This window comes from Bufo bufo, chromosome 9, assembly GCF_905171765.1.
Source record: "Bufo bufo chromosome 9, aBufBuf1.1, whole genome shotgun sequence".
NCBI lineage: Eukaryota > Metazoa > Chordata > Amphibia > Anura > Bufonidae > Bufo > Bufo bufo.
Window position 1 is genome coordinate 129,699,920 of NC_053397.1, and position 14,358 is coordinate 129,714,277.

A 14,358-nucleotide genomic window follows, 5' to 3' on the forward strand; every position below is an offset into this window, starting at 1 on the left:
CAGGTCCCCCATAACAGTGCCATCCACAGATTCCCCACATGACAGTGCGTCATCCACAGATTCCCCATAATAGTGTCATGCACAGACCACCATTAATTCAAAACCCACCAAAAGCACACCTTTTGGCTAAAAATATTTTTTTTCTTATTTTCCTCCTCAAAATCCTAGGTGCGTCTTATAGGCCGGTGCGTCTTATAGGGCGAAAAATACGGTAGTTTGGATCCATCAGGGCCAGAATCTTGTAGGCCTCTTCAGCGGAATACCCCTTTTTTGACATTTTGGGCCAACTAAATTTAGGGGGTATTCCTCTGAGACTACCCAGGAAAAAGAGCAAACCTGCCTAGTAAAAAGGAGTGCTTGCGAAGTAAAGCTGCGATTGCTAATAAAGATCCAAAAAGCTCAAAAGTGATCTATATAGCGCCGCAACGATTTTACTGTGTTTTTGCAGTGATCAGTGAGCAGTGTCACTGCGGTGGGGCGGACTGAACGCAAGTGTGGGCACAAGATCAGGCCTGATCGGGCGAACACTGCGTTTTTTGTAGAGCCTAAGGTGACCCTAATGTACTGATATAGATCTGATTGATCACTTACAGATACTATATAGTACTAGTGCTGATTAGCGACAGCGATGACGCTAATCAGCGACTAATCAGTGACTGCGGTGCGGTGGGCGCTAACTACCTAACAAATAGCTAACTAACTGGCGGTGATAAGGGACCCTTACAGGGGGGTGATCAATGACAGGGGGTGATAGGGGGGTGATCAGGGAGTCTATATGGGGTGATCAGGGGTTAATAAGTGACGGGGGGGGGGTGTAATGTGTGTGTGGTGCTTGGTGCTACTTTACAGAGCTGCCTGTGTCCACTGGTAGTCGATACAAGCAAAAGGGACCACCAGAGGAGCAGATAGCAGGTACAGTCAGGTCCATAAATATTGGGACATTGACACAATTCTAACATGTATGGCTCTATACACCACCACAATGGATTTGAAATAAAACAAACAAGATGTGCTTTAACTGCCAACTGTCAGATTTTATTTGAGTGTATTTACATCCAAATCAGGTGAACGGTGTAGGAATTACAACAGTTTGCATATGTGCCTCCCACTTAATAAGGAACCAAAAGTAATGGGACAGAATAATAATCATAAATCAAACTTTCACTTTTTAATACTTGGTTGCAAATCCTTTGTAGTCAATTACAGCCTGAAGTCTGGAACGCATAGACATCACCAGATGCTGGGCTTCATCCCTGGAGATGCTTTGCCAGGCGTCTACTGCAACTGTCATCAGTTCCTGCTTGTTCTTGGGGCATTTTCCCTTCAGCAAGTGAAATGCATGCTCAATTGGATTCAGGTCAGGTGATTGACTTGGCCATTGCATAACATTCCACTTCTTTCCCTTAAAAAAACTCTTTGGTTGCTTTTCCAGTATGCTTTGGGTCATTGTCCATCTGTGAAGCGCCGTCCAATGAGTTCTGAAGCATTTGGCTGAATATGAGCAGATAATATTGCCCGAAACACTTCAGAATTCATTCTGCTGATTTTCTCAGTAGTCACATAAACAATAAATGCAAGAGCACCAGTTCCATTGGCAGCCATACATGACACTACCACCACCATGCTTCACTGATGAGGTGGTATGCTTATGATCATGAGCAGTTCCTTTCCTTCTCCATACTCTTCTCTTCCTATCACTCTGGTACAAGTTGATTTTGGTCTCATCTGTCCATAGGATGTTGTTCCAGAACTGTGAAGGCTTCTGGCAAACTCTAATCTGACCTTCCTGTTGTCACTACCAGAGCTTTGGGACGTTCTCACAGCTCTGTTTCTCCACCCCTGTGATGATGTCACTACTAGAGCTGGGAGGAGTTCTCACTACTCTGTTTACTTTTGGTTTCTTTCACCACAGCTGTTTTTCATGTGTTTGATTTCCCTCTCTTTATATCACCCCTCCTCCTATGATAGGATGTGGATTATAGTTCTCACTTCAGTTGTAGCTCTTGCTTTAGTTTCTTCACTTGTAGCTATCAGTTCACTGGATCTGTGTTCTGCTGCAGTCCGGATATTGCCAGCCTGTCCTTGGATCCGTCTTCTCTGTGGCTGCAACACCTTCAGCTAAGTCTGCAGACATTGTTGTGTTCCTGTTTGTTTTCTGACTGGATCTGAGGTGGCCACGGTTCCCTCCATATACTGAGTAGGGCACTGGTGGCCGTGCCCCTTCCACTATTGTAGGGGTTACAGTGGTCATTAGTCTTAGGCACGTGGGCATGCCTCGTTCCGCCATTGGGATCCGGGCATGTGCTTTAGCAGAATAGGGAGAGCGTTGAGGGTCGGACAGGGGTCACCCTTTATCCTCCCTAGTTCTGGGTCCAGTCAGTTGCTCTGTACTGTGTATTTCTATTGTTGCTCACACACAGCCGTGACATTATAATCCACCAAAACCGTCCTTTTTTGACATGGATCCGCTTTCTGACCTGGTTGACCGCATGCAGGGTCTTTCTTTGGAAGTAGCGGATCTCCGTCAATCTATGACCCAGCTTCAAGCATTGGGCCCTGCTCCGGCTCATGGAGTCTGTTGCGAGCCAAAGGTCTCACTTCCGGAGACATTCTCCGGGGGCAGTGAGAATTTTGTTCGTTTCAGAGAGGCATGCAAACTCCATTTTTGCTTGTGTTCTCACTCTTCTGGTAATCAGGAGCAGAGGGTGAGGATTGTCATTTCCCTGCTCAGGGGAAATGCTCAGACTTGGGCTTTTTCGCTGCCATCAGGGGATCCCTCCCTTCGATCCGTGGAGGGATTTTTTGTGGCCCTGGGGCAGATTTATGATGACCCGGATCGTGTTGCTCTGGCCGAATGTAACCTACGTGTTTTATGCCAGAACAAACGGTCTGCGGAGCTTTATTGTTCTGAATTTCGGAGATGGGCAGCTGATTCGGGTTGGAATGATGCTGCACTCCGGAGTCAGTTCTGTCATGGTCTCTCGGAGAGATTAAAAGATGCGTTTGCTTTCCATGAGAGACCAACGTCCTTAGAGTCTGCCATGTCATTGGCGGTACGCCTTGACAGGCGTCTAAGAGAAAGAAACGAGACCTCTCTGTCCAACCATTGTCAGTCTAGGGGCAGTGGTGCGGACTCATTCAGTGTGCAGGGGCCTCATCCTGTCTCGCTCCCCTCTGAGGAGGAGCCCATGCAGCTAGCTCGACTTGCCCCTGATAAAAGAGGATTTAGTCCTCAGAGTATGGTCTGTTTTTGTTGTGGGGGCATAGGTCATTTGGCAAATGTTTGTCCGTCTAGGAGATTCTTAAACCGTACTAAGAGCGATAATAAGAGAAAAATCTCAAAAGGTAAATCATCAGGTTCTGCTTCATCTGCTACTTTGGGCAAAGTTGATGTAGGATTTGATGCTTTTCCTCTGACCTGCAGTTCCCGTTTTCTCCTGTCTGCCAGGGTGGCGCTAGAGAGCAAAGTCATTTCTTGTGAGATTTTTGTCGATAGTGGAGCAGCCGTCAATCTTATTGACACTCAATTTGTAGCCATGCATGGTTTTCAGGTTTGCACATTAGATAAAGATATACCTGTTTTTGCTATTGACTCTGCTCCACTCTCACAGAGATCTCTGAAGGGCATTGTTCACAATATCCGGCTAGCTGTAGGTGACACTCATGTGGAGGATATATCTTGTTTTGTCCTTAACGGATTGCCGTCTCCTCTAGTTTTGGGGTTACCCTGGCTCACTAGACATAACCCCACTATTGATTGGCAAGGAAGGCAAATAAATGAGTGGAGTGATTTTTGTAGAGAGAATTGTCTCACAGCGACTTTTGCAGAGCTGTCTACTAAAACGGTGCCATCATTTCTCTCTGATTTCTCGGACGTGTTTTCCGAGAGCGGTGTTCAGGAGCTACCTCCTCACCGGGAGTTTGACTGTCCCATTAACCTCATTCCCGGCGCCAAGCTGCCAAAAGCTCGCCTCTACAATCTCTCACAACCGGAAAGAATCGCTATGCGAACTTACATCTCCGAGAGTCTCGAAAAGGGGCATATTCGTCCCTCAAAGTCACCTGTGGCCGCGGGTTTTTTTTTTGTTAAAAAGAAAGATGGCTCTCTGAGACCTTGCCTAGATTTTAGGGAGCTGAATCGTATCACGATTCGCGATCCCTATCCCCTTCCTCTGATCCCGGACCTCTTCAATCAAATTGTTGGGGCCAAGGTGTTTTCCAAATTGGATTTGAGAGGCGCGTACAACCTGGTCAGGGTCAGAGAGGGGGATGAATGGAAAACAGCCTTTAATACCCCTGACGGGCATTTCGAGAATCTCGTTATGCCTTTCGGCCTGATGAATGCTCCGGCCGTCTTTCAGCATTTTGTTAATAGTATTTTCTATCATTTAATGGGGAAATTTGTATTGGTGTATCTTGATGATATTTTGATTTTTTCCCCTGATGTTCAGACCCATCAGGATCATCTTTTTCAGGTTCTGCAGATTCTGCGGGAAAATAAATTGTACGCCAAGCTGGAGAAATGTCTTTTTATGGTATCGGAGATTCAATTTCTGGGTTTTCTCCTCTCTGCTTCTGGTTTTCGCATGGATCCCGAGAAGGTCCGTGCTGTACTTGAGTGGGAGCTTCCTGAGAATCAGAAGGCATTGATGCGCTTTCTGGGTTTTGCGAACTATTACAGAAAGTTCATTTTGAATTATTCCTCTGTTGTCAAACCCCTCACTGACATGACAAAAAAGGGGCGGATTTTTCCTCTTGGTCGGAGGAGGCGCTTACAGCCTTTTCTAAGATTAAAGAGAATTTTGCGTCTGCTCCCGTCTTGGTGCATCCCGATGTTTCCTTACCTTTTATTGTTGAGGTGGATGCTTCCGAGGTGGGTGTGGGTGCGGTTTTGTCCCAGGGCCCTTCCCCTGCCAAGTGGCGACCCTGTGCCTTTTTCTCTAAAAAACTCTCCCCGGCAGAGAGAAACTATGATGTGGGAGATAGGGAGTTGTTGGCCATCAAGTTGGCTTTCGAGGAATGGCGCCATTGGTTGGAGGGGGCCAGGCACCCTATCACCGTTTTTACCGACCATAAGAATCTGGCAAACTTGGAGTCGGCCAGGCGTATGAATCCGAGACAGGCCAGATGGTCTCTGTTCTTCTCCAGATTCAATTTTGTTGTTACATTCCGACCTGGGATAAAAAATGTGAAGGCTGATGCTCTCTCTCGCTGTTTTCCGGGAGGAGGAAACTCCGAGGACCCGGGTCCCATTGTGGCGGAGGGGGTAGTTGTTTCTGCTCTTTATTCCGATTTGGAGGCCGAGGTCCAGGCTGCCCAGACTGAGACACCTGCCCGTTGTCCTTCTGGCAAGTTGTTCGTGCCTCCTGAGCTACGTCACAAACTCTTTAAGGAGCATCATGATACGGTTCTTGCTGGTCACCCCGGGAGTAGAGCCACGGTAGATCTCATTGCTCGGAGATTTTGGTGGCCGGCTCTTCGTAAGTCGGTGGAGGGTTTTGTGGCTGCTTGTGAGACGTGCGCTCGCGCTAAGGTCCCTCGTTCACGGCCTTCAGGTTCCCTTCTCCCGTTACCCATTCCTTCCCGTCCTTGGACACACCTGTCCATGGACTTTATCACGGATCTTCCTCGTTCCTCGGGGAAGTCGGTGATCCTGGTGGTGGTGGACCGTTTTAGCAAGATGGCTCATTTCGTACCTTTTCCCTGGTTTACCCAATGCTAAAACGTTGGCGCAAGCTTTTGTTGACCATATTGTTAAATTGCACGGCATTCCCTCTGATATTGTTTCCGATAGAGGCACGCAGTTTGTGTCCAGGTTCTGGAAGGCTTTCTGTTCTCGCCTGGGGGTTCGGCTGTCCTTCTCTTCTGCTTTTCATCCGCAGTCGAATGGTCAGACTGAGCGCCTCAATCAGAATCTGGAGACATATTTGCGCTGTTTTGTGGCAGAGAACCAGGAGGATTGGTGTTCATTTCTCCCTCTTGCTGAGTTTGCTCTGAACAACCGTCGTCAGGAATCTTCTGATAAGTCACCATTCTTTGGTGCATATGGGTTCCATCCGCAGTTTGGGACATTCTCGGGAGGGGCTCTTTCTGGTTTACCTGAGGAGGAGAGATTTTCCTCGTCTTTGTCTACCATTTGGCAAAAGATTCAGAGTAATCTTAAAAAGATGAGTGAGAAGTATAAGCGTGTGGCTGATAAGAGACGTGTGCCTGGTCCGGACCTGAATGTGGGTGATCTGGTGTGGTTGTCTACTAGAAACATTAAGTTGAAAGTTCCCTCCTGGAAATTGGGTCCCAAGTTTATTGGGCCTTATAAAATCTTGTCAGTCATCAATCCTGTTGCCTTCCGTCTTGATCTTCCACGGGTTTGGAAGATACATAATGTATTTCACAGATCTCTCTTAAAACCATATGTCCAGCCCACGGTACCCTCCTCTTTGCCTCCTCCTCCGATTTTGGTTGATGGCAATCTGGAGTTTGAGGTTTCCAGAATTGTGGACTCTCGCATTGTCCGCGGTTCTCTTCAGTACCTCGTTCATTGGAAGGGTTATGGTCCTGAGGAGAGGATGTGGGTTCCGGTGTCGGACATTAAAGCCACTCGCCTCATCAGGGCATTTCATAGGGCTCATCCTGAGTCCACCCGTAGAGGGGGGGGTACTGTCACTACCAGAGCTTTGGGACGTTCTCACAGCTCTGTTTCTCCACCCCTGTGATGATGTCACTACTAGAGCTGGGAGGAGTTCTCACTACTCTGTTTACTTTTGGTTTCTTTCACCACAGCTGTTTTTCATGTGTTTGATTTCCCTCTCTTTATATCACCCCTCCTCCTATGATAGGATGTGGATTATAGTTCTCACTTCAGTTGTAGCTCTTGCTTTAGTTTCTTCACTTGTAGCTATCAGTTCACTGGATCTGTGTTCTGCTGCAGCTAGCACTCTGGATATTGCCAGCCTGTCCTTGGATCCGTCTTCTCTGTGGCTGCAACACCTTCAGCTAAGTCTGCAGACATTGTTGTGTTCCTGTTTGTTTTCTGACTGGATCTGAGGTGGCCACGGTTCCCTCCATATACTGAGTAGGGCACTGGTGGCCGTGCCCCTTCCACTATTGTAGGGGTTACAGTGGTCATTAGTCTTAGGCACGTGGGCATGCCTCGTTCCGCCATTGGGATCCGGGCATGTGCTTTAGCAGAATAGGGAGAGCGTTGAGGTTCGGACAGGGGTCACCCTTTATCCTCCCTAGTTCTGGGTCCAGTCAGTTGCTCTGTACTGTGTATTTCTATTGTTGCTCACACACAGCCGTGACACCTGTTTTTGAGGCTCACCAATGGTTTACATCTTGTGGTGAACCCTCTGTATTCACTCTGGTGAAGTCTTCTCTTGATTGTTGACTTTGACACACATACACCTACCTCCTAGAGAGTGTTCTTGATCTGGCCAACTGTTGTGAAGGGTGTTTTCTTCACCAGGCAAAGAATTCTCCGTTCATCCACCACAGTTGTTTTTCGTGGTCTTCCGGGTCTTTTGGTGTTGCTGAGCTCACCGGTGCGTTCCTTCTTTTTAAGAATGTTCCAAACTGTTGTTTTGGCCATGCCTAATGTTTTTGCTATCTCTCTGATGGGTTTGTTTTGTTTTTTCAGCCTAATGATGGCTTGCTTCACTGATAGTGACAGCTCTTTGGATCTCATCTTGAGAGTTGACAGCAACAGATTCCAAATGCAAATAGCACAGTTGAAATGAACTCTGGACCTTTTATCTGCTCATTGTAATTGGGATCATGAGGGAATAACACACACCTGGCCATGGAACAGCTAAGAAGCCAATTGTCCCATTACTTTTGGTTCCTTAACAAGTGGGAGGCACATATGCAAACTTTTGTAATTCCTACACCGTTCACCTGTTTTGGATGTAAATACTCTCAAATTAAAGCTGACAGTCTGCAGTTAAAGCACATCTTGTTCGTTTCATTTCAAATCCATTGTGGTGGTGTATAGAGTCAAAAATGTTCGAATTGTGTCCATGTCCCAATATTTATGGACCTGACTGTATATCAGACGCTATTTACAAAATAGCATCTGACATACCTCTTTGATTGGTTCTTTTAAAAATCTACAGCCTGCCAGCCAATGATCAGCGCTGGCAGGCTGTAGTTGAATACTGCGCAATCCTGTGAAAGCGCGCTCCTGTGAGCGTGCGTTCACAGGAAATCTCAGGTCTCACGAGATGATGCCAATAGGTGTCACTGAGACCTGAGAGCGCTGCCGTCCGGATGCCTATCGGCGTTACCGTGACGGCATGTGGTTAATATTAAGATATCTAAATAAAAATATATTTATGAGTTTCTTTGTTTAAAGAGAGTCTGTCACCTACATAACATGTTTTAAACTGATTATATAGCTCTGTGGGAGGCAGATCCATAACACTGATGGTACCCGGGTTTCGTTTTTCAGAGCCTCCAAAGTGCAAAAAATGAAGTTTTAAAGATATGCAAATTACCTATCGCAAATGTCCAGGGGCGGAGAATGTGCTGCAAGTGCCCAGTGCTCACCGCCTTACTTGCGCCTGACTCCTCCCCTCTGTATCGCCTGGCCAGCCCTGTATCCTTGCGGCATCATTCTCGTCTCCATTCATAATCCAGCACCTGTGCGCTTCACCACCGAGCCCGTTATTTAACCGGCGCATGTTCACTGCATATCAGTATGACAAACTCCCTTTAAATGATCTACAGCGCATGTAAGGCTGATGCAACATAATTACATTAAAGAGATACGTGACAATGCAACTTGCAGTAGAAATATGGCACCTATAAAGCATATGAAGGGCATTACATGATGATGCCCCTGAATACTATGGACACTTTGGCACCGTTTTTTATTGTTCTTGAAATCATATGCACATTGAGTATCTATGGACATAAGCGCTAGTGGAGGCAACAGAATCCATAGAACTCACATCAGCATATGTTACTGAGCAGGACATACCAACAGTGGATTACAAACTGCATATCTGTAGGTCTGAAATTAATGAGGGGACAGATTGCAGCCGAAATTTAAAGTTAACCACCAACATATCTAAAAATCTTTATTTTTTCTATGTCAATAGAAAAGAGGCCTTTGAATAAGTGGTAATACGGTGAAAATTACTAGAATATAATGAAGGTTTATTAAAACAGATACGTTTTATTTAGATCCTGTCAAAGGGGCTGTGTTGTGAAAACAACAGATTTTTTTTAAAATTAGGCTTCAGTGATTAATCACAGTAAAAATAGTGTACAGTGGATATAAAAAGTCTACACACCCCTTTTAAAATGTCAGGTTTCTGTGATGTAAAAAAATGAGACAAAGATTTCAGAACTTTTTCCACCTTTAATGTAACCTATAAACTGTACCACTCAATTGAAAAACAAACTGAAATCTTTTAGGTAGAGGGAAGAAAAAATATAAAACTAAAATAATATGGTTGCATAAGTGTGCACACCCTTAAACTAATACTGTCATGCCCCACTCTGACGAGGTGCGGAGGTCGGCCAGGATAGCAGCACGAGTTTAGTGGTTGTTTTGGAGCCGTGCTGGATCCGCCTCTCATCAGGTGCACTGGGTGGGGTCATTAGTTTAAATAGCACACTAGCACAGTGCCCTGCGCGGATTATACTATTCATTGTGGTCCTTTAAAGCTAGGAAGGAAGGTTGGCTGTCTGCTCCAGCTCAGGAAGATAAGTGTTATTTCAAGTTTGGTTGTTTTGTGTCATCTATCCCATCCAGGTTCTGTGCGAGCAGGCTGCTCCTATTTCCCTACTTCACCATCTCAGGGAATTCAGGGTTTTGTCAGCCCAGGCACGGGGACACCTCATACCTATCTTAAAGCTCTGTAGGTGGGCTGAGCAGTGCAGGGAAAGAGGTCAAGGATTAGTTAGGAGGTGACCCTTCCCCTGTCTCTCGCCCAGAGCCTGGTTGGTGCGTTATCTGTTAGACTGAGTGCACGCCCGCCGTGACAAATACTTTGTTGAAGCACCTTTTGATTTTATTACAGCACTCAGTCTTTTTGGGTATGAGTCTATCAGCATGGCACATTTTGACTTGGCAAAATTTGCCCACTCTTCTTTGCAAAAACACTCCAAATCTGTCAGATTGCGAGGGCATCTCCTGGGCACAGCCATCTTCAGATCGCCCCACAGATTTTCAATCAGATTCAGGTCTGGGCTCTGGCTGGGCCATTCCACAACTTTAAACTTCTTCTGGGGAAGTCATTCCTTTGGTAATTTGGATGTATGCTTTGGGTCGTTGTCATGCTGAAAGATGAAGTTCCTCTTCATGTTCAGCTGTCTAGCAGAAGCCTGAAGGTTTTGTGTCAATATTGACTGGTATTTTGAACTGTTCATAATTCCCTCTAGCTTAACTAAGGCCCCAGTTCCAGCTGAAGAAAAAAAGCCCCAAAGCATGATGCTGCCACCACCATGCTTCACTGTGGGTATGGTGTTCTTTTGGTGATGTGCAGTGTTGTTTTTGCACCAAACATATCTTTTGGAATTATGGCCAAAAAGTTCAACCTTGGTTTCATGAGACCATAACAAAATGTAGCTTGGCTTGGATGTTTTTCTTCGTAAGAAAAGGCTTTCGTCTTGCCACTCTACCCCATATCCCAGACATATGAAGAATACGGGAGATTGTTGTCACATGTACCACACAGCCAGTACTTGACAGATATTCCTGCAGCTCCTTTAATGTTGTTGTAGGTCTCTTGGTAGCCTTCCAGACCAGTTTTCTTCTTGTCTTTTCATCAATTTTGGAGGGACGTCCAGTTCTTGGTAATGTCACTGCCATATTTTCTCCACTTGATGATGACTGTCTTCACTGTGTTCTATGGTATATCTAATGTCTTGGAAATTCTTTTGTACCCTTTCCTGTCTGATACCTTTTAGCAATTTAGATCCCTCTGATGCTTTGGAAGCTCTCTGTGGACCAAGTCTTTTGCTGTGGGATGTGACTAAGAAAATTTCAGGAAAGACCGACTAGAGCAGCTGAACTTTATTTGGGGTTATTCAGAGGCACTTTAAATGATGGCAGGTGTATGCTGACTCCTATTTAACATGATTTTGAATGTGATTGCTTAATTCTGAACACAGCTACATCCCCAGTTATAAGAGGGTGTGCACACTTATGCAACCACATTATTTTAGTTTTTTTTGTTTTCTTTCCTCCACCTAAAAGATTTTAGTTTGTTTTTCAATTGAGTGGTACAGTTTTTAGGTCATATTAAAGTTGGAAAAATTTCTGAAATTATTTATCTTTGTCTCATTTTTTTACAGCACAGAAACCTGACATTTTAACAGGGGTGTGTAGACTTTTTATATCCACTGTATATTCTCTAGAATATGGAACCTTTTAAATGAAACCAGGATGGTTGATAATATATTATTTATTTATTTTATGAACTTATATAGCGCTGCTATATTCCACAGCGCTTTACAATCATTAGCATCAAGCTGTCCCCAGTGGGGCTCGCAATCTAAGGTCCCTATCAGTATATCTTTGGAGTGTGGGAGGAAACTGGAGTACCCGGAGGAAACCCCCGCAAACACTGGAAGAACATACAAACTCCATGCAGATGTCCTTGGTCAGATTCGAACTCAGGACCCCAGTGCATACTTAATTTTTTGGGTAAAAAATAAAATGCATTTTTTCAACAATTTCATTCCAGAAAATGGTAATATTAGGTACTGTATCAATGTTTTTCATGATCTACTGTATTTCTCCTTTGCATCTGCAGTGTGGATATGTCATTTTTGTTTCATCTGCGTTGTGGTTTCTATTTCCCTTTGATACTTGGCCAGATCCATGACAGAAACCAACGAAACCTGGCAGACCTCGTTAACTGCTATTCTTCGTGTCCATTGTGACAGAATATTTAATGGAGGTTCTTAATGTGAACTCAGTCTAACCTTGTTTTGATTTACTGGAAAACCTTTTCCTTTCTGGCACACCCTAACACATTAGATACATGAAACACATTGGGCAAGCATTTTGGTCACACGCACAATACTTAAGGAAGGCAGTGATTAATAACAGAAACTCATTCTCTGTTCTCCCTAAGATAGGAATCAATTTGTGAAGATTGCTTCAAAATGGTAAGTTGCTGTTCCATCTAACATGCATTAAATTCAGTGTCCAGATTTGTGCTCCAGTAGACATATAAACTGTGTGCATGTTTCATGGAATATAAAGAAATATGAGTTTATATTGTTATTGCTTTTATGATGTAATTTCATTTGTGTATGCATTACTTGACTTGGTCTGAATGTGATTCCACTTTGTCAGCAGTCACTGGACACTAAGCTACTCAGACACTGTGAGTGAGTTGACATATTTTGGATGCTCTTACTTATAATTATCTAGTCTCCAAGGTCTTCTGCAGATTGTGTAACTGAGTTAGGCTACTTTCACACTCGCGTTTGGTGCGGATCTGTCATGGATCTGCACAGACGGATCCGTTCAGATAATACAACCTTCTGCATCCATTCAGAACGGATATGTTTGTATTATCTTTAACCCCTTTAGGACACAGCCTTATTTCACCTTAAGGACCAGGCCATTTTTTGCAAATCTGACCAGTGTCACTTTATGTGGTGATAACTTTAAAACGCTTTGACTTATCCAGGCCATTCTGAGACTGTTTTTAGGGACGAGTTCAGGTCTGAAGTAACTTTGCGAGGTTTACATAACAGAAACCACCCAAAAATTACCCCATTCTAGAAACTACACCCCTCAAGGTATTCAAAACTGATTTTAAAAACTTTGTTAACTCTTTAGGTGTTCCACAAGAATTAATGGAAAATAGAGATACAATTTCAAAATTTCACTTTTTTGGCAGATTTTCCATTTTAATATTTTTTTTTCCAGCTACAAAGCAAGGTTAACAGCCAAACCAAACTCAATATTTATGGCTCTGATTCTGTAGTTTACAGAAACACCCCATATGTGGTCGTAAACCGCTGTACGGGCACACGGCAGGGTGCAGAAGGAAAGGAATGCCATACGGTTTTTGGAAGGCAGGTTTTGCTGGACTGCTTTTTTTGACACCATGTCCCATTTGAAGCTCCCCTGATGCAACCCTAGAGTAGAAACTCCATAAAAGTGACCCCATATAAGAAACTACACCCCTCCAGGTATTCAAAACTGATTTTACAAACATCATTAACCCTTTAGGTGTTCCACAAGAGTTATTGGCAAATGGAGATGAAATTTCAGAATTTCAATTTTTTTGGCAAATTTTTCAATTTTAATCAATTTTTTCCAGTAACAAAGCAAGGGTTAACAGCCAAACAAAACTCAATATTTATTGCCCTGATTCTGTAGTTTACAGAAACACCCCATATGTGGTTGTAAACTGCTGTATGGGCACACGGCAGGGCGCAGAAGGAAAGGAATGCAATACGGTTTTTGGAAGGCAGATTTTGCTGGACTGTTTTTTTTTTACACCATGTCCCATTTGAAGCCCCCCTGATGCACCCCTAGAGTAGAAACTCCAAAAAAGTGACCCCATTTTAGAAACTATGGAATAGGGTGGAAGTTTTTTTGGTACTAGTTTAGGGTACATATGATTTTTTGTTGCTCTATATTACACTTTTTGTGAGGCATGGTAACAAGAAATAGCTGTTTTGGCACCATTTTTATTTTTTCTTATTTACAACATTCATCTGACAGGTTAGATCATGTGGTATTTTTATAGAGCAGGTTTATAGAGCACGGACGTGGCGATACCTATTATGTATACTTTTTTTTATTTATGTAAGTTTATTTATGTACGTTTTACACAATGATTTCCTTTTTTAAACAAAAAAAAATCATGTTTTAGTGTTTCCATTGTCTGAGAGCCATAATTTTTGTGATGTAAGGTGACAAAAAATGGTTTATTTAGCACAGTTGTTATTTAACATTTTTTACGGTGTTCATCTGAGGGGTTAGGTCATGTGATATTTTTTAATGGAGCCGGTCGATACGGACGCGGCGATACCTAATATGTATATATATTTTTTATTTATCTAAGTTTTACACAATAATATCATTTTTGAAACAAAAAAAAATTATGTTTTAGTGTCTCCATATTCTGAGAGCCATAGTTTTTTCAGTTTTTTGGGCGATTGTCTCAGTTAGGGGCTCATTTTTTGCGGGATGAGGTGATGGTTAGATTAGTACTATTTTAGTGGGCAAATGCCTTTTTGATCGCTTAGCTGTTGTACTTTTTGTGATGTAAGGTGACAAAAAAATTGTTTATTTAGCACAGTTTTTATTTTTTTATTTTTTACGGTGTTCATCTGAGGGGTTAGGTCATGTGATATGTTTATAGAGCCGGTCAATACGAACGC

General features: G+C 43.6%; 1 protein-coding gene across 5 annotated transcripts in view; it reads left to right on the top strand.

Moving 5' to 3' along the window:
• The first annotated feature begins 12,034 nt into the window (after window positions 1-12,034).
• Window positions 12,035-14,358, top strand: part of LOC120979628 (E-selectin-like) — a 1,421,133-nt gene continuing 1,418,809 nt past the window's right edge. For all 5 annotated transcript variants that reach the window (XR_005774339.1, XM_040408494.1, XM_040408497.1 and 2 more), the window contains exon 1: window positions 12,035-12,120. The gene's annotated coding sequence lies outside the window, so the exon portion shown is untranslated. The remainder of the gene's footprint in view (window positions 12,121-14,358) is intronic.